The sequence below is a fragment of the Cavia porcellus genome, unplaced genomic scaffold, assembly GCF_034190915.1.
Source record: "Cavia porcellus strain 051 isolate PalLab524CR breed Dunkin Hartley unplaced genomic scaffold, mCavPor4.1 scaffold_20, whole genome shotgun sequence".
Taxonomy (NCBI): domain Eukaryota; kingdom Metazoa; phylum Chordata; class Mammalia; order Rodentia; family Caviidae; genus Cavia; species Cavia porcellus.
The window spans coordinates 23,976,831-23,997,428 of NW_026947503.1; the positions used below are offsets into that span (position 1 = coordinate 23,976,831).

At 37.7% G+C, this 20,598-nt stretch overlaps 1 protein-coding gene and 1 pseudogene across 1 annotated transcript in view; one reads left to right on the plus strand and one right to left on the minus strand.

Moving 5' to 3' along the window:
- Ccbe1 (collagen and calcium binding EGF domains 1) overlaps positions 1-20,598 on the plus strand; it is a 260,835-nt gene that overhangs the window by 153,389 nt on the left and 86,848 nt on the right. The gene's annotated exons all lie outside the window — the stretch shown is intronic.
- LOC111758057 (large ribosomal subunit protein eL30-like) lies at positions 7,664-11,402 on the minus strand (annotated as a pseudogene).

A 20,598-nucleotide genomic window follows, 5' to 3' on the forward strand; every position in this document is an offset into this window, starting at 1 on the left:
TAGGGAGGATTTAACAAAGAGAATGCCAAAAGGGGCCCAGATCATATAGGAAAAAAAAAGTTACATGTCTATTATAAAATGTTCATCTCAACTTTCGGGAGAACATGGTGGATAGATAACAGCAGCTACAGAGGTTCTCTGACATAGAGAGCTGAGATTCCAGGAATGGTGTGGTGTGGGGAATCCTAAGCAGGGGAAGATATACCCTGCCAATGCAGGAATGAACTAAGCTGAGAGAAACCAACTGGAAATGCAGTCTTGGTGCTGTGACTGGAACAGCTAAAGTCTCAGTGCCAAAGCTGGAACCCACACCTCTGGAAACTGTGGCTTGAATTTCCTGCTGCTGCTACAGCATCTGAATCAGCACTGCAGAGATGGAGACGCGAAAGCTCAGAGAGCGGGAATTGGTGAACCAAATTGAGAGCAGAGCTGTGGAGAGCCCTGCATCGACCTGCAGTGAGCGAGAGGAATGGGGACTCTTCCAAAGATAAGGAGGCTCCAACAGAGGACATTCTGGGACTTGGCAGACTAGCTGGAACAGGATGCTGCAGTGACTTCAGTCACATAATCCCTTCTCAGGTGGGTGATGCCATGGACTAAGACCCAGTAGGCTAGCCCAAACCAGGTCCCTGCACGTGGCAGTGCACCCTAATGCAGTGAAGCCTTTAGCAGGTTGAATGACCTGGAGGGGAGGACCCAGCATAGGCTGCCCCAGTCTGTGTCTCCCTAGTACACTGCAGTGGGCGGGAACACCTAGCCTGCGGATTCAAACAAACTGTAACCAACAAAGAAAAAAACTGGGCCTCCTATATATGCTTGTATGGAAGGAACAAAAAGTATAGAAAGAGGGAGCAACAAGAAAGGGTCCTCAGTCCCCAACCCTGAGAACACTGATCCAGGAAAGGTAAGTGCAAAGGAGAATGAGGACAGAAAACATGCAGTATCAGGCATGGAACCAATAGACATAAAGCGATATCTCCAGGACCTCATAGACGAGTTCAAAAGTGAAGTATTTAACCAAGTAAAGCAAGATATAAGTAGAATAGTTAAAGAAATGCTAAGCACCTCCCAAGAAAACACAGATGGTGGAATGAAAGAACAAAAAAAGGGGAGAATTGTTTGATGGAGAAAATAGAAAAAACATAGAATACATAAAGCAGGTTCAAAGAGATTACCAGGAAACTAAAAGCTCTATTGAAAGCTGGCATAAGAACTTGAAAGAAACTAAGGGTAGATTATCTGAATTGGAGGACAGATTTGTAATGTGGGAGCATGAAATGAAAAACTTTTTAAAAATAACAAGGAAACAAGCAGTAACAATAAAAAGGCTAGAAGATGATAAGAGGATCATAACTTAAGAATTAAGAATGTAAAGGAAGAAGCAGGGATACAAACAAATGAACTGCAAAGGCTATTCACAGAAATAATCAAGGAGAACTTCCCTAATATGGGAAAAAGTAAAGATACTCAGATCTATGAGGCATACAGGACCCCAGCCACCTACAACCCAAACAGAACTACACCCAAGGATATAATAATGAAAATTCCAGAAATCCAATATAAGAACAGAATATTAAAAGCTGTCAGAGACAGGAAACAGATCACTTACAAGGGAACACCCATCAGAATTGCAGCAGACTTCTCAGCACAAACCATCAAGTCACAAAGAGCATGGGGAGAAATAATTCAAGCTTTGAAGAACAATAACCTCCAGCCAAGATTGATATATCTTGCACAACTGTCCCTAGAAATTTATGGAGAAACAAGGTGATTCCAGGATAAAGAGGAACTAGGGGAATTTGCAACCACCAATTCAACTCTACAGAGAATACTGCAGGACATTCTAAAAGACAAAAATATCAAGATTCCAGAAAAGTGGCAGAGAGGCCACAATGAATGGAGCAGAAAGCGAAATGAACAAGACAAACTGACAACTAATGACAGAAAAGGAGCTCAACAGAAATAAGGCAGAGAAGGTTGGATGGTATGAAGCTATTTTGGAGAAAACAAGGCATCATAATAGCTAGTGCTGATTTAATATCATATTGTTTTGAAGTCCCATCCAGCTTTTGTTCTTCTGTCTCTATCAGTCTTAATAGGTTGTATCTTATTGGATTTTATTATATGTGATAATATAAACAAAAACTTTTATAGTTAAGGAGATTATACAGAATCCATTGTTCATTTTCTGTTAGTTGATTCTAAATACCCTGTAATACTGTCATTCTCTTGAATGGTTTTACATTGTCTTGATATGTTTGATGCTACAGTATACAAAGTTATACTCAAAGATTTCAAGGAAAGAGACACTATGGTAACTACTTTTATGTTGGGATATCTTGTGGTGAAGCACTGTTTTGCTTAAATGGCTATATTCTGATCTGTGCTGTTTTGTTGTTATGTCCTCTTTTATCTCAATCTCCTTTTTTGATTATTTTTTTTATTTTTATCTTTTTATTTAAGGGAAAAAATAAATATAGAATAGCAGGATATATTATAGTAACTTTTTTGATTTCCTATTAACTTGATTTGAAACCCTGTATTGCTCTCACCATCTTGTTTTGACTGATTTTACTCTATTCTGTTTTGCTTAATAGTACCAAGTTTGGGAGTATAGGCAACAACTGTGAAGACAATAAGATACACTATGATTCCCATTCTGATTTGACTATTATCTTCTTTTGAAATCCTGTAATGTCTCCAATGTTTTGGTTTTATTGGTTTGTTCTTTACTGTTTTGTTCAATTTTATTATAACTGATAATATAGGCAGTTCTTTTTAAGATAGCAAGAGGCATTATGGTAACCATTGTTAATCACCTTGCATTTTGTTTTTACATTATGTATTGTGTCCATCCTTTTAATTTGACTGACTGTTTCCTTATGTCACATTTCGTTTTATTCTCTTCAAAAAAAAAGTAATAAGAACTGTGGGAGTAATAAAACCCAAAATGTGTAATTGTCATTGTAAAAAAGAGAGGAAAAGTGCTCTAAAGGATATAACTGCATGTATGTTTAAGCATATAAGATAGATAATAATATAAGATATTACTGAGTTTTTGTTGGGTCATTGAACAAAACTGTTTGCCGTTTCATTGTTTGATTGTCCACTTTGTATGCTTTAATTTTGTAACTTGAACAACTATTTCTAAGATGACAATATGTAGTTTATTAACTAGTGATTTCCTACTGTTTATTTTTTTTTAACTCGGCATAACTTGTACCCTTCTTCTGTTATTTTCTCCTTAAATAAAATTTTAAAAAAATGTTTTTTTCAAAAATACAAAGATTTGTTGCATTGAAAGCATAACCTAGAAAAACTTAGTAACTTCAGCTTGGTAGAACATTATTTAAAAGTAATTGAAAGTCATGATTATTGATGATTATGTAAGTATTGAAGCATATTCAGGCAATACAATTTTGGGAGAACAGGAGTGTCCCATTTTAGTTTCCAAACTGATCAGTGGAAATTAAGAGCTGTAGAGGAGCTAGAAGATGTAGTCAGAGTCATTTAGTTCTGAAGAATCAGAGTGAGTGACATTCACTGTAAATTTCTATGTCTGGTTTTCGTCATTAGATGATGGACCTTGTATCAGTTGTCTGTTGCTGTATAACAAAACACCTCATACCTTAGCAGCTTAATACATGCTTCTTATTTGGTTGATGTTGGTGAGAATTTGCATGCTGCTTAAGCGAGTCCTTTTATTTGATACCTCACAGGCTATCACAGGCAAGATTCAGTTTTTCATGAGAATTTGAACAAAGGGTATCAGTTTTTTTCTGGCTGTAAGCTACTCTCAGTTCCTTGCTGGCACCTCTTGACCATGGCCACATGCTCCATCAAAGCGTGAAAGTCACAAGACATCCTATAAGATCAGCTGGCAAGACAGAAGTTGTGGAGTTTTGTAACCTGATCACAGAAGTGGCTTCCGTCATCTTTACCAAATCTGTTTGTCAGAAATAAATTACCTGCTTTAAGGGGATTACGCAAGGAGGTTGGAGTTACTTGAGGCAGTGATACGTATCTGCCTACCACAGTGCTCTCAGAGAGACCTGTCTTTGCTGCCAGGCAGTTCCTGTCCTTCATTCAGTGAAGAAGTTGCCTGTCAGTGTCACGAGTTTCCACAACGCACGGCCCACATTTGGCTGTTTTGCCTTTTTCTCCTCTATACTGTTCATTGCTTTTCAGGGAGTAACAGTGAGCACCCTTTGGCCAGTACTTCCCACAATTAAGTACAAATATTTCTGTGTTACTAAATTATCCTTTTGATGTTAGTTAATGAAATAGATAGAAAATACGTATCATAGAAAGAGAACAAGAGTGCCAGATTTAGAGACAGTGGCGGTAATATATGTTTTTTGGTCTTTGGCTCCTTTTGATAGTATCCCCATAGGAGAACCGGAGCTGTGATTATGTTTAATGGAGTTCAGTTGTTGAGGAATAATAACTTTAACAGAGACATATAGGAATGGAAATGATGAGAAAACAAGTGTGCGTGTATATTTTGGCAACTGAAGATAAACTTTTTTTCAAGGTCTTTGAAGTTTGGGATACATCTGAAATTTACTATGGAATTTTAAAGAGTGAGCTCATTCATTTTATAGCATTCTATATTGATTTAAATGCACTCATATTATTCTTGACATCCTTGGTTTATGGGGGCATAAATCTTTAGGTGTATGGGAGCATAAATCTTTAGGTGTATAATCTACTGAATATATTAGTGAAAACCAAGATCTTTTACTAAATACTACCTTCCCTTGACAATGTGACTTATATATAACCAGTCACTAAAAAAATATTCATTGCATTTAATGAGTACCAGGTACTCTTTAAATAATTTTTAAATAATTCATTTTGCCTTCATAACATTCCTAGAAGTAAGTACTGTTATTACTTCCATGTACGGAGAGGCACACAAGAGATTAAACAATCTGCCCAAGAGCACATATCTCAGAAGGGGTGAAAGTCCAAGTCAGCTTCTTTTAAGGTTTGTCATGTATTCGCTTTTGATGCATGAGATAAAAAGTATATTGAAAACAGTAATTACTCCTTTTGAGTAGACACACTGAATGCCGTGTGCTTTATTTACTTGCTAGAGATGGTTGGCAGCCACACTTCAAGTTTATGTTACTTTGGTTTGGCTGACATACTCCAAAATAGACCCTAATACAGTGCACTCACAGGCTCTCAGTTTTAAATTTAGAGACAAGATTCCAAATGGCATTCTTGAAAATGGATCAGAACTAACATAAAAAGGGTGAGATTAACTATTGAAAACGCCAGCCCCAAAATTAGTTTTGAAGTTTTTTAACTGATGGGATCAAAAGTCTCCCAAATACAACCAGAAACACCTAAAGGGAGAAAATTCAGTGTTTTCTATTATCATTGCTTCATGTCAAAAAATAAAGATAAAAATCCACTTTCTTTTCATGAAAGTTTGTGTTGATCATTCTTCTCATCTGTCTTATGTACCACAGTTATTGCCAAGTTGTGTCTTGCTGGCACTTGTCACTCTCAACTTTATTCTTTTGGGGGTGGGGGGTTCCAGGGATTGAATTCATGACCTCACGCTTGCCAGGTAGGCGCTTGTGCTGTTGGGTCTTCAGCTTCATTTTTCTGGGAAAGCTAACATTTTCCCAGCCCAACACAACCTTTTCTTTATTTGCCTGTACACATCTCTCTGTTGCATTGTTGTAGGTAAAACTTTAAGTTTTTTGAGGAATCTTCGTAAGATTTCCATAGTGATTTACCACTTTACATCCCCACCACCAGTGCAGAAAGGTTCCTTTTTCCCCATAACCATGTCAGCATTTATAATTGGTTAGTTTCTTGGCAGCCATTCTTTCTGGAGTGGAATAGAATCTCAATGTTGTTTTAATTTGCTTTTTGTGAACTACCAGTGATGCTGAACATTTTTCATATATTTATTTGCTGTGTATAGTTGTTCATCTGAGAAGTTCTCTTTATTTCAGATGTCAGTTTTTGGATTGGGTCTTTAAATTGGGGGGGTCATTATGTAGTTTAGATCTTATTTATTTGTCTGAGGAGTAGCTGGTAAAAGATTTTTCCCATTCTGTGGTTGTCTCTTCACTCTGTTGGTGGTTTCTTTTGCTGTTCAAAAGCTTTTCAGTTTGATATGATCTCAGTTATTGATTGTTCATAATATTTTCTGTGCACTTGGGGGTTTGTTCACAAAGCTTTTGCTTACAGCTATGTCTTTGAGAGTTTTGCCTATGTTGTCTTCCAGCAGATTAAGTGTTTCTGTTTTAGTATTTAAATCTTTGGTCCATTTCTATTTTAGTTTAGTGTATGGTGAGAGAAAAGAGTCTAGGTTCAGGCTCGAGTTTGTAGAAAGCCAGTTTTCCTAGCATCATTTTATTAAATAGGCTATCTTTCTTGCAGTGAAACTTTTTGATATATTTGTTATAGCTGAAGTAGATGAGTGTGCTTGGAGTTGTTTCTGCATCTTCTGTTGTATTTTGTTGATCCTTAGGTCTGGGTGTGTGTGTTTTGCCAGTACCATGCTGTTTTTATCATAGTAGCTCTGTAGTATAACTTCAGATTGGAGATTGTGAGACCCCTGCCTTGCCCTTGCAGCTCAGAATTGCTTTTGCTGTTCTAGGTGTCTTCTAGCCACTTATTTTTAAATAGGGATGAGTTTTTAATTATTTCACTAAGAATGAGATTAAGTAAAATTAGGTGAAGCCTAGGGCCCCTGAGACTAGGAATTTGGTAAATAAGCAATTAGCACATAAAACTATTGTTATAGGTTTTATTTATAGTTGGAGCACACTTACAACTGTTGGGCTAGGCAAACTATTTCTAAGGTGGTAGTAGTCATGCATTCATTTATTCTCAGACACATTTAGTTAAGTCCTTTCCATGTGCAGATCTTGAAGAATGAATCACAGTTTTGAAGGAGAGATGAAGAAGTTATGACTGTTCTCTAAACCAGGCCTTTTCTATTGGGGAGAATTTCCCAATGACCTAGATCATCTGAGGTTTATGAATGCACAAGTCCAGGGCATAGAATAGAAAAATATTTGGTGATTACAATTTCAGTGTGCAGTTATGACTTATTTAGGTATATGGATAAATGTGGTTTTGTCACTGTGTATTAAATGGATGCAAATATATCACGTGAACAATGCAGACATTGCATCTGGAATAATCTAACCTTTGTATGGAAAAGCAATTTTTTATTTAAAAAATAATTCAGTGGACAAAGGAACAGTGGAAGGCTTCTAGAGGGCTGACAAAGCTCTGTGTATAAACCTGGATAATATTGCACAGATTTTTTTGATAAACAGTTGTCATGCTAAATATGCTATAAATTTTGTGCTAAAGCACTCATATATATGCTTTAAGTATAATAGCAAAATCAGAGTATTTTTTCCATATTGCTTGCATTTTTAGAGGAGTTATGTCTTCAAAATTAGTGTATTTTGCATATTAACTTTTATGTGAATATGAAACTTAGATTAAAAGTAAATGATATAAAGCATCATCGTTACAATCTTCATTTTTATAGTTAGTCTTGTATGGGAGAAATTAGGTAAGCTGCTTAAATTTTCTAACAAAGTTGACCTTGGTTTGACTTTCTTTCTTTGCTTTTAAATCAAACTCTGGCAAGTTTCATCATTGAAAAATTTTGCATGGTTTATTTTTCACCAGTCTGTTCTGTAATGCTTCTAATCATACCAGAATCACCTGGATCAGTGATTGCTGGCGTGCTTACTCTGTAGTATTTTCCACATGCTGTGCCCAGCTCAGTATTATTGCCGCTGCAGTGGTGGACATGTTTTGTCCAACATGGCACGTAATACTCTCAGATTTCCTCAAAGCTAGGCAGTTGTTGGGAAGGATGATCAATTTCACTTTACCCTATCTGATCATCTTCAAGATCTACTTCCCACTTTTCATAACAAGTGGGAGCCTAGAGTTGATGGACTGCAGAGATCTTTTTCATCTTCTTTGTGGCTGTCTTCCTGCCTTAGATATGGACAGCCCTCAATTAAAATCAGCCGCCAAGATGGCCAGGGAGAAAGGAAGACTACCTTGGTTGTAGTTTCTATTTTTACCTTTCAATTTTAGAAGACAAATGTAGTTTCATAATCTGAATTCATGAGAAATCATTTACATGTAAATTCGTTGTCATTTCATTTACCCTAACAGAATTCTAACACTGTATCTTTTGAAATTTGCTCAGAATAAAATGTAATTTCTAGTTGTAATCTTTGTTTTGTCTCTAAGAATTTTGTTTGAATGTATATTAAATGTAATGGAATGAAAGCCAAGAATAGCTTGGAGAGGGGGGTGTGAAAGGAAGTAGGATCACGGTTTCAAAATATTGTGAAAAGGAGATAATCAAATGCAATACTTCCCTTTCATGTTGATATCCTCATTTTGTTCCTGACCCTGTGTTCACACTGCAGTGTTGTAAAGCCTGCGGCCACTGGTGACCAGCCAACCAGATGGTCACAATTGCCAGGCAGATGCAGCACTCTTGGGTGCCATGAATTAGATTTGACAAAAATGGGCAAAGAATAGACAGTACTGCAAGTAACTTTGTTTTATAAAAGTATTTCCTCCAACCGAAGGCTTAATCTGTACTCTGTATTCTGAATTTTGCAGTAGTCTCAATTGGTGGGAAGACATGAACTTTGAAATCACATATACAAATTCTCTTCTCATAACTGTTGTAATTAATCCAAGTTAATATAACATCTATGACAAAATTCTTTAACCTGTTGAGTGAGCAACATAGTTTGTCACAGGATTTTGGAGGATGACATGAGACAACATATGAGACAATGCATGGCAAGTGATTGATGCTCAGTAAATGTTAACTCCCACCTTTTCCTGTCCCCAACTGGTCTTCAGAACCTGGTACCAGCAGCTTCCCAGCTGTAGCTTTATAATAATTAAGTAGAACATTGATGAAGGTCCATGTTTCTGGTGCTACCACTGAAAAGGATGGGTTGATTCCACTATAAACATTGTTTATTGACACGGGTCCTGACTTCCAAGTATTCTTTACATAAAAAGATCACATTAAAAAAAGAAGAAGAAGAAAGACCACATAACCTTAAGTGAATTGCTGTGTAGATGGTATTAGGTGCATTTCTTCAAGGTCCAGTAGACATAGAAATGGGCTTTTGAAGCAAACTCAATTATTACGGTATTAATTCACATGGAGGGCCTAAGTGAGGAGCTGTGCGGCAGCCACTGGGCCCCGCTAAGAAGCTTGGCTGTGGTGATGCTCCATTCCACGCCTTCATGCTTCTCCCTCCTAAGTTTCCCCACCCTCTGTCCTCAGGGCTGGAACTCACTGCTCCCATTCTTCCCGGCATCTGGCACACTACCTGCTGTTTGGATAAGTGAATTCCCCAAAAGTGAGTAAACCGCTGACAGAAGTTGGCCTAGCAGGCAAATTTATGTTCCTGCGATACTGGAATAATGCTCTTCGAGAAGGGTTGTTTCTGGAAGCTAATGAAGGACAGTGGAGCTCTTCAGATGAACAGTGTCCAGGGCACTGGACAGTTTTCTTCAGTTTCTACTACCATCACTGCAGTTTTATAGGTTGTTAGCTTTTCAGTTAGAACACAGGATCTATCAAGTGTCATGGGCAGCCTCTGTATACTGCTGGCCTGTCCATTTCAGAGCAGTGGCCAGGAGAGATGATTTGTTGTCCAGGAGGGCTCATCATGCAGGGCATTGCTCCTGAGCACCTTCCTTGTACAGACTTTGCTCAGGTGTTAAGGGTGACAGCCTAAGCTAGCATTATCCCCCAGTGAAAGTGATCTTATTTTATGATGAAATGTATTATCAGGAGATTATTCTAGCTAGACTCTCCAAGTTTATATGTTAAAAAGTTTGTAACTCAAATTCTAGGGCAAATAGCTAGTCTGTTGACTTGTATGTTAATTTGAATCATATCATTGTATGAAGCAACAAAATGTGAAAATAATACTACATAAAAAGCACTGGTTTAGGGATGTTTATGTTGCAGCAGGGTTTATGATGCTTTATGTGCTTTATGTGATTTTATGCTTACAACTCTGCAAAGTAAGTACTATCGTATGAAATCCTGCATGTTAGAACTTAGGGTAAAGACTGTGGTCATCTGACTGCATAAATGCTTGATGAAGAAATCAGTCAGCAGATATGGTGAATGTCTCAGGAGGGGAAGCTAGGCAACAGAACTGGGGCTGAGCTTCCTAACTTGAGTGCTAATGTTCTTTCCACATACTACATTTTCCGTATTTCTGGGGACGTGCTTATGACAAGGTAGGATTTTATTGTTGAAAAGTGAACATATTGCCTCCACTAGTATCATCACTTGACAAACACACTGTATCAGACTTTCCTGGGTACTGCACCCAGTGCCCCTCAGCTGTGCTATCCTGTCCACCACCTGTCCAGCTCTATCTCTTTTTCCTTTGCCAAGCTCTAGGCAAACTAGTTCAGTCCTGTACTTATCTCTTGTATGCCTACTTGCCTTTTCTGAGATGTATCAAATGCCTCTTCTGACTACTATCTAAGACCCAAACCTTATCCTATGTCTTCCTACAATGATTTCTGGCAACTTCCTCCAATTTGCTTACTATTCTCTGCAACCTTGAAGGTACCTCTGTTCATGTCTAAAGCCTAATTCAAATGGTTCCTTTGTGTGTTTCGCTTAGATATCTTCGCTCCCTGAATGAGTTGCCATTGAAGCTATTACCTTCTTGGCTTATACTAATCCTTTAAACATATTCATGATGAGGCAGTAATTCATTTGTCTCACTGCTGGACGGCTCCAAACCACCAGAAATGCATGCATGACTGTCACATTAGGTTGATGAGACAGTCGTGCATGGGCCTCTAGTGGTCCAGCCAGCAGGAAAGTGTTAAGCACACAGTAAATAGTAATTTTCTTTTTGTTTCTTAAGGCAAAACCCCCTCCCCATTCTCTTTTATTCTCTCTAATAAAAAAAGCCTGGTTTCATAGCTCATGAAATTCTTGAACAGGAGAGAGAAAAACATCACATGTGGTTGAAAGTAAATGTGGTTCTTGTTTTGATCTTTGAATGTGTCTCTTCTCATCTTTCATATTGGCCAGGCATGGATTAAGCAGTGTTTCTTGTGTCTGGGTCATTTCTTTTTTAATGTTAGAAGCTTTTTTTCTTTCAGTATTTGCATGGCCAACAAGTTGATGCTGGGGGGTATCATATCATTCAGGTTGTGCCATGATCCCTTGTTATTTTGGAAGAACACTGAGTACTCAGATGTATTTAGAAGACAATTTTTGCTAGGGAATGGTATTAGCTGAACTTTTTGAAATTTTACTTTAACAATTTTGTACCCCTCAATTTACCTGGACATTGAATATAGTCAGAATGGAAGTGTTCACTCATTGCCGTAAAACACCCTATTAAAACACTACACTTAAATACCATAAACAGTTTAAAAAATCAGATACACTACTAGGATAACACAATGTGCAAATACTTTGGAACTCTATTATCTTCAATAACAGTAACATCTAACACTACTGATTCATAAGATCTTTGAACAGAAAGCTCTATGAGAGTTATGGGAAAGTAGTGATTAATGGCATTCCTTTTCTTTGCTTTTTAAAATTGTGTGTTTGTCACTGTCCTTATTCTTTGTTTCCATTTTACACCATGCGTCACAGCGTAAGCCAGATTCTCCAGAGAATTACAAAAGCTGTGTCAACTTCATGAACACATTTACAGTGCTGTATTTGAGTGTTTTTTTTTCCTTTTATAAATTAGTTTAGGTCATGTAAACCTGAAGAAATGTCAGTACTAATTTAGAGTGGGAAAGAATTCAGTTTCTAAGATACAGTAGCACATTCTTAGGTATCATGGAATTGAGAAACTCTGTGAATAAAATCGATCAACTCTAGATGAAGGTCAGTGTGTTAAAATGTCAAGAAAACAATGATGTGGCCAAGCCAGAATTTTGCAGGGGCCACAGCAATCCTAACATGAAAGGAATTATAAATGGCTTATCTTACTTTACAAGTTAGGGGTATAAATTCTCCCATGTTTTTATTTTCTTACTTTTCTAGTTAGCCAAGAATCCACAGCCGTTATTAACAGCATTCAGGATGTTGCCGCCACTCCTGTGAGTCTGTAGGGACAGGGGTCTGGAGAAAGAAAATAAAATTAGGCGTCTCCTTGGGTCTTCTAGCTAGCTAATCCTAACTAGAAGGAGTTGAAAAGTAAACTTTACTAGAGAGATTCTCCTGGGAAGCAAGTCGAAGACAGGGTAGAAAAAAATTAGATAAAGGCACCAAATGGCCTTGGGATTTGCACCAAAGAGACTAGAAAAGGAGCTGACAGGCAGGACACAAAAACCCAGGTACACAAACAATAAGCTGCCCCCACCTCCAATAAAACATAGGAGAAGCAAAAGGGAACCTTACTAACTTTAAGGAAGTATGTGCTCATACCTGTGCATGAACACATACTCTTGGGTACATATTATTATTCTGTCTTACTCACCCTAGGGTCATTCTATATTAGAGAATAATATAGAATAGGGTTTATTCTATATTATTCACTCCAGGGTCATTATAGAGCACAGTAGATATTGACACACCCGCTTACTAGCTCTAAGCTAGCTATGAATAAGCACCCCCCCCATGCCAAATAGCTGCCCACCCCAATATAAGACATTAAAAGGTAGGGCAAGGACAAGGAAACAGACAAAAAGAAGCTACACATAGACCACCAGAAGAAATGACATTAGGTAGAGGTGCCCACGAGCCAATGCAGTTACGGCAAATACTGGGTGGAGGGGAAAGAGTCGTTCACCCCCAACCCCATAAAAACAGCAGAGAGCAAAGAGCCCAGCAGGCTTCCATCTTTCTGGAGTCCCCTAACCTGATTCTTTCTTTTCAGAGTAGCTATCTAGCTTTCTCCTTTCTCCCTCCTTTTCTTCATTAATAAAGTATCTTCCTTTCATGAAATTTTGTTCCTCTAATTTATTATTGGGGCTGAGTTACGATCCTGGTGGGCTGCTCGAACGACAGTCATCTCCCAGATGCAACATGTCCAGTGTGCCTGTCATTAGCAGGGCTTCCTGCCTGGAGACCTTAGTCCAGCCCATTTGCTTCAGTTAATCAGAGATTATAATCAGTGGAATCTGAGAAAGGCTGATGTGGAATAGCAGTTCCCAAAGTGGATGGGTGGCATTGGCATCACTAGGACGCTTCTTAGAAATTCAGATTCCTGACTTTTCCAGTAGACTTGTTACTAGTCACTCGGTTCTTGTAGGCTACTCCTTGCTGCTCTTGGGAAGGCCTTTTAATGGCACTCTGGAGACCGTTTATTTTCTGAGAAAAGGTCTTATTGAAATCCAGCTTCGAAGGAAATGGAGGGGGCTTTTATAGTAAAGAAGAGAGGAGAGAAGGGACATGATGAACAGTGGACAACTCCACACTTGTTAAATCCTTGTGCCATTCATGGTTTCTTCCCGATTTTGGGGCCAATACCTACATATTTTGTCCATTCACCTGAGCTGAGTTGGGGGACGCAACAGTTATACCCTCAGGAAATTTGGAAAAGCAACATGTTATTTTTTTTGGGTCGGCTCATTTTAGTTTTTATTTTGACAAACAGTATGTCATTCAAATGCCCAGGCTGAGCTCAAAAACTTGCAGTCCTCCTGCCTCAGCTTCCCAGAGTACTGAAATTATTAACCTATGCCAGGATGCCTAGCTAAACAGCTCTATTTTTAAAGATCCCTTTTACCTTCTCTAGACTCAGTGACTCAGAAACTATGGGTTTAGGCCAGAGCCCTCTATTCTAATGTGGACCTGAGGCACACTAATATTTGAAAACCACAGTTCCAGACTCAGCACACGCGAGACAAACTGGATTTGAGAGTACAATTTTCCTCAGTGTTTCCTGGTGATAGTAACCTTTAAAACAGCATGATTTAAAAATATTACCAACTTTAAAAACCCAGGATTTATTTTATACATTTATTTTGTATTGATTGTATAAATTTTAAAAGCTAAACTTTAAGGTACATCCTTCTGGTTGGAGTTGGCAAATGTTTAGCACACGAAAATTAAAATTCCATATTTCAGATTTCTTAAGACCAAGTACAAACAAAAGCACAACCTTTTTTGTTACACAGCTGAACTTACTAAATGTCTCACTAGTGCTTTCAAACTACTACGCTAAATGTCATTTGAACAGTGTATTTAAGCCTAAATTTTTTACTTGCAAATAAAGTATATCATGCTATTTCTCTAAAAGTTTCAAATAATTTAAGAGAGGACCTGTTTATCAAAAGAGAGTCACATTAGAAGAGTTGGGCTTACTCTGAGGGTACAGTCTACAGGCAGGGTTATCTCATTAACACCAGCATGCTCTGAGCTCACCATAATACCACCTGCTGGGAGTCAGCAAGTAGACCTCAGTTTACCAAATCTGATATACAAGAAGAAAGGAAGTCAAAAGAGTACATGTGTGTGGTGAAAGAAGTTCCCTGTAGTGTTTATTACTATCTGTTATCTTTCATCTCTGTCCAGAATGTTTTGTTTGTTGGTAACATGCTGTAACCTGAAAGGTTCTTGCCCTAGTATAAATTACTGTACAATTATGGCAGAGGTCTAACATGGTGGAAGGCCAACGCAGGAATGCCTACCACTTCCTGCTTCTTCTTCAGCCCTAACTGCAACTCCCTTTTCTGTTTGCATGCAAAAAAAAATTCCAGTCAGTTCCTCACACATCATCAATGCCTGCCCCATGCACCACTTCTGATCAGAGGAGACAGCCCATCCATAGGTTGTGTACTCCTCTCTACATCCTCAGTAAACCTGTTCTTTTCTTTTGTACTTTTTGCTTCTCTATTGCGCCGGAAAACTCTAACATAACTAAAATGACTGTGTGTTTTGACAGCCACTGTCCTTGGAATTTTGCATTATAATGCTATTGAAGCTTTACTATTTTGTCATCTTCAAAAGGGTTACACTGGAGGTCTCTCATTGAGTTGCAAAGATAAACTCAGATCAAATAGCTATAAACAAATTTTTTTTCCTGCTCCAGAAGAGCCTGAGATATTTGAAACCAAATTTTGAGTGTGAACTTACTCATCTGTTTGAGTAACCAAATCAGGATTCCATAGGTACTTTGATGTTTGGGGTTGTATGTTTGTAATATATAGATATTTAAGATATCTTTTATTAACTCACTGGCCAGTTTACTATGCAGCCATCTAAATGCAAAACAGATACGCCAGTTTTGGGTTCTTTGACTTAAAAGCCAGTCTCATCGTAGGCTACAGAAAAAAAATCTCATTTTGTTGTCCACAAGTTGAAATGCAGACTCTCAATCCAAAGGCCAGAACAGTTTGGTTTTATCTTTCCCTCCCCTTAGCTCTAACTCACACAGCAGAGTGCAGGCTGATCTTGTCATCCCCCATCAAACAGCAGGTGTCCTTCCTTAAACAGCCTTCTTACACATGAAGAGAGTTCCGTAGAGGGAGTGCCAGCCCTCAAAAGGGCATTTGATGGACATGAGCAGACAGGACAAGGCTTTGAGGCAGAGATGATCAGTGATGCATCATCATACATTCCATGGGCCATCAAAAGCTACACAACCCACAGCAGTTCAAGAACATTGGCACTGTAGAGTGTACTCTCTTAATCATTTTCCTTTACAACTGCCCAATTATGTTGCTGCCTTCATGGAAGGCATCTCAGTATCCTGGGTCCTTATTATGGCTTTATAGTTGAGAATGCCTGAAGGTACTTTGTAAGTGGACAGTAGAATGACTCCTCTTGTAGGCAGAGGCTATTTTTTTTTTAATAAAGGAGATGCACTGTTGTTAACTTCCTCACAGGTAGCAAGCTTCAGTGAATCACAGAAAGAGTTCTTTAAATCAAATACATCTAGAAGTGCACATACTTTAGATTACTCATAATAGTATTCATCACCCATGAAAGATTTGATCCTGTGCAATCATGATACTATGTAGTTCAGAGAGTCTCAGGGGTGTAGACCTAGGATTGGGCACTCTGTCCTGACTCGGGCGGGCCATTGTGCCACCTTAGACATTTTCTCTGTCTTGGCTTCAATTTCTATAAGAATTTAACACTTTCTTACTGTGACCTGCTGGTCACAATGGTTTTCAAAATAAGATGAAACAAACGCACATGAAATTACTTTGACAGTCTTCAAGTGGTAATCAATTACAAAATTATCATTACCGTTATATGTGTATATATTTCTATGTGTAGTACTAGGGATTGAATTCAGGGCTTTCACAAAGAATTTATATCGCCAGCCCTTTTTATTTTGAAACAGAGTCTCCCTAATTCACTAAGAACTTGCAGTTCTTCTGCCTCAGCCTTCTAAAGTGCTGTAATTACAGACAACCACCACATCCGGTTTACAGTTCATATTTTTGTAACAGCCATAGTACTGGAATGGTGCATGCCTGTAATCTCAGCACTCAGGAGATTGAGGTAGGATTGCCTCAAGTTTGAGGACAGCCTCGGCTACTTAGTATGTTCAAGGCCAGCCTGAATGACGCAGGGAGACTCTGTCACAAACAAACTAGTAACCAAAAACAAAGAAAGAAAGAATTAAAATCCACCTCATATGTTACCTAATTTAAACCCCACAGTTCTTGAGGTGTGGGTAGTATTAATAATTCCCATTACAGTACACAGCTGGAGAAGTTGAGATACTGAAGGTTTTAAGTATAGCTTGTCTGAGACCACTCAGAGAGTAAAAGGGTTTTGAATCTAGAAGGTCAGACCTCAAGGACATGTCTTTTGTCAGTATATGCACACTACTTCTCTCTATAAGTAGTCTGGGCTGTGCCCAAATTAGGAATGTGTCTTATCCCTATTAATGTTCCACACTGGAGTAAATCATTTGGCAGTCAAGAGCCCTTAAGTCCTACTTAGGAATATATAGTAAAGTAATAATCAAATTTCATGTAAAAGATACCTATTAAAAGATTATAGGTATCAGCATCAAAATTCAGACCACATGTACAACAAAGAGAAAAAAATTCTTTATTCCTCTGATAAAATTTAATGTAACCAATAAAAGCCATGTGTTCACATAATAAAAGTATTTGTATTGTCTCATTAATGCCAAGAATGAAATAGTATAAATGCTGTCCACACTTTGTTTAAATATATGTACATTATGAAATAAATGTAAGCAGTATTTGTGAATAGGATTATAAAATGTGTGCTATTTATTCATACTTTACATTTTCCAAACTTGTATATTCACAGTTTATTTAGAAAAAAGAAACATTTTTTTCTCAAGGAAAGTTCACTTTGGCTAATGAATCTACTGTTTCAAAAGAAGAATTTCTCAGATGTTTTATTCTGTAGAAGCTCTAGATTTCCTATAGCATTTTGTTCCCATTAAAGTCTGCACTAACAACAACAAACTCCAAAAGAAACCAAAGTGCAAACAGAATTTGCACCTTGGCGTGTGAGAAGAGGGTGATGATCCTGTGTGATACGTTTTTAAATCACTGTTTTTCTACCTGAGCGTTAAGCGAGGGCATCACAGAAAGGGGTAGTTACTGGCTGCCAGGAATAGCCAGAGAAGTGTGGGTGGGAAGTAGAAACGGGCTCTACAAAGGAGACTTGGACACACTGCTGATTGCAAAGATTATGTGCTTTCCCAAGATCCTCTTGGAATTCCCTACAGACCCCCCAGTGCTTTGGGAACTGTTTCCCTGCAAAAGAAAAAAAAAAATGAAGGCTGTATTTGGTCCAGACTCATCTCTGATGCACATAACTCATGGATACATTTCTTCATTGTCATCACATGAAGAATCGGGGAAATCTGTATTGAAAACATAGTTGTGTTGAAATCATGATTTAAATCCAAAATCATAGCTCTAATATATTTCAGTATCAGAGTTCGGGGATTTTTGTGTAAAATGCTTTTTAAAATTTGGCTCTTCATATTTAACTTTGTCGAAATTCTTATTTGCTCATAATAATCATCTTGACCCTTATGGGGCAATATTTGGATACATATTTAACATAAGAGATTATTGGCAGTGAAAGGTAATGACTTCACTTAAGATTATAATATTTTCACATCTGGCTAACGGATGAGGACAGATGGATTGAGTAACAAGACAACTTCAACCTTCAGAGAATATGGTTCCAAAGAAATAGTTTTATAGTCTCTTTGACTGATGAAAACTAAGGAAAACCTATTAACTTTTTAAAAAATAAATTTCAAGGAAATATCCAGTTGTGTTGGATTGATTTGTGTTAAGTGAATGATTTTGAAACTTTGAAAAAATGTTTCAGAGAAGGAAATCAGTCTGCTCATTTTGGTGATCATCCAAATACAGCCTAACTTCAAAATTATAGAAGTTGAGTGTACTTTCATCTAATAGATGGTATCATATTGGGAAAAATGTATTCTAGTATTCTGAATCTTAGCTTTGTTTCCTTCTGTGGGTTTTGTCAGGTAATTGGTGAGGGGTGTGTGTGTGTGTGTGTGTGTGTGTGTGTGTGTAATCATTTACCCCTCCCTGTATGCATACTTTTCATATTCATCAGGAAAGTTCATTGCAAGAAATTGCTCTGCGAAAGTTAAAAACGATGTTTTCACTTAAATTTGACCTTGATTTGTTGTCAAATCAAACAAGCAAACACAGTGTGTGCTAAATTCTGCCTAATCCAAAACTCACCTCCGACGATGGACCAAAGTTTATATTTAATACCTATAAAGAAATTTTTCTAATAGTCTTGTATAATGTAGAACATTCTTCAGATGAAGCAAAGTCTTAATTGTAGATGTATTTAGCAAAAGTTACTGATTTTATGTAACATTTGATCAAATTCAAGGGTTAATTTTAGAGAAGTATGGAAAATGAAGTATTTTGCTATTAATTTAAAGTTTTCATCTATAAAAACATTTAAAATATCCAAAAACATAGACCAAGTAATCAAATGTAATAAAATCTTAAAATGAGGTAGCAGGTTAGAACATAGAGTGAAAACATAAAACATGAAAATAGAAAATGAGATTTTTTTTGTAGTCATCAGTTACAGCAGAGGTTTTGAGTTACAGTGCCTTGCTGTGAACAGTAAATGAAAGAAATAGCTTACACAAAGATATATCAATATGACCTCACCTACTCAAAAGTCAAATATTGTCTAAAATAATGACAAGATAATTGTCAGTATTCTGGGTTGTGGAATTATGGATATTTTTCTTCATACCTTCCTGTGACTTCTAAAATTTTATAAATTTAGATTCATGTGCATATTATTTTTATAATAACACCATAGTAAGTTCTAAAAACACTTTTTAAAAATTAAACTTTTTAAAATATTAAATCCCCATGTTTTGCATGTGGGTGTACAATACTGCCCTCTCTCAAATGTAGGCTGTGAGTTAAAATAAAAATATTAAAGCAGAGAAGGAGAGTATTGCTCCTCAACCAAATATCTGTTAACTTGGGAATAGCAGAGCAGCATATTGTTAACATATATATATTTTTTGAGGACATATCTATTTTGATAAATGTTTTTTCAACACACAGCATCTATTTCCTCTTTCTACTAATGTCCTTCTGCTTTTATTTTGGAGAAATTTTTGCTTCCAGTTCTCAGGGAATGTGGTTGGGTGGGCCTCCCTCCTGGTCCCAAGGTGACAGCATGTGGCTGAGGCATGAGTGGGTTGAAGTTACAGTGATTGGTGCAAAATTAGGTATGTGATCCAATTTGCCAGTACAACAGAGCGGATCCCAGAGTTTGTACAGCACTGACTTAAGATAGGTAAGACCTTTGAACGTGATTTTGTGAAGATGTGAACCTCAAACCCCAGAACAGAGCATCCCCTGAGATGGAGTCTCGAACCCTCTTGTATCTGGGACCAAGCCACTCATTGACCTAGATCTTTACAGTTATATAAGCTAATAAGTTTCTTTGCTATGTGAGCCAGTTTGGTTAGATTTTGTTAAACTTTCAACAACATGAATACTAACTGATAAACCAGATAGGAAAATACAATAACCAAACAGATACTGCAACTTTTGGTGCGATTCTGTCCGACCTTGCAGTATAGTCTTGTGCTGGCCTTCTCTTTCTTGCCTTCATTGTAGGAGTCTACAATGGAAGAAGCACCCTGCCCAGAAGGTGTTTAGAGAGGTCTCAGTAAGTGACATGCAGCACCGAGAAGGCCTCTTTTGGGCATGCCTGCATCTGCTTCATAATTTCTGGAGAATCTTGACATCCTGGAGATCTAGTTATCAGACATTTTTCCACCACTTAGATTTCATTATAGCACAGGCCTTAAAATATCATTTTCACCTTTTATAATTAAAGTGTCTTCATTTCCTCTCCTTCTCCCTCCCCTTTCCCTTCCCTTCTCCCTCTCTCTCTTGATACTGGGGATTGAATTTATGGACTCTCACACTGTGGGCAAACACCACCACCGAGCCATCCCCCAGCTGTGTTCTACACTGTTGTTCTTTCATTGTATCAGCTAGCGTGAGACACTGTGCCTGGAGCTTATTTTTCAAGATGGATCTGAATTTAAAGTGTGGGAATCAGTCCCTGTGTGATATTTT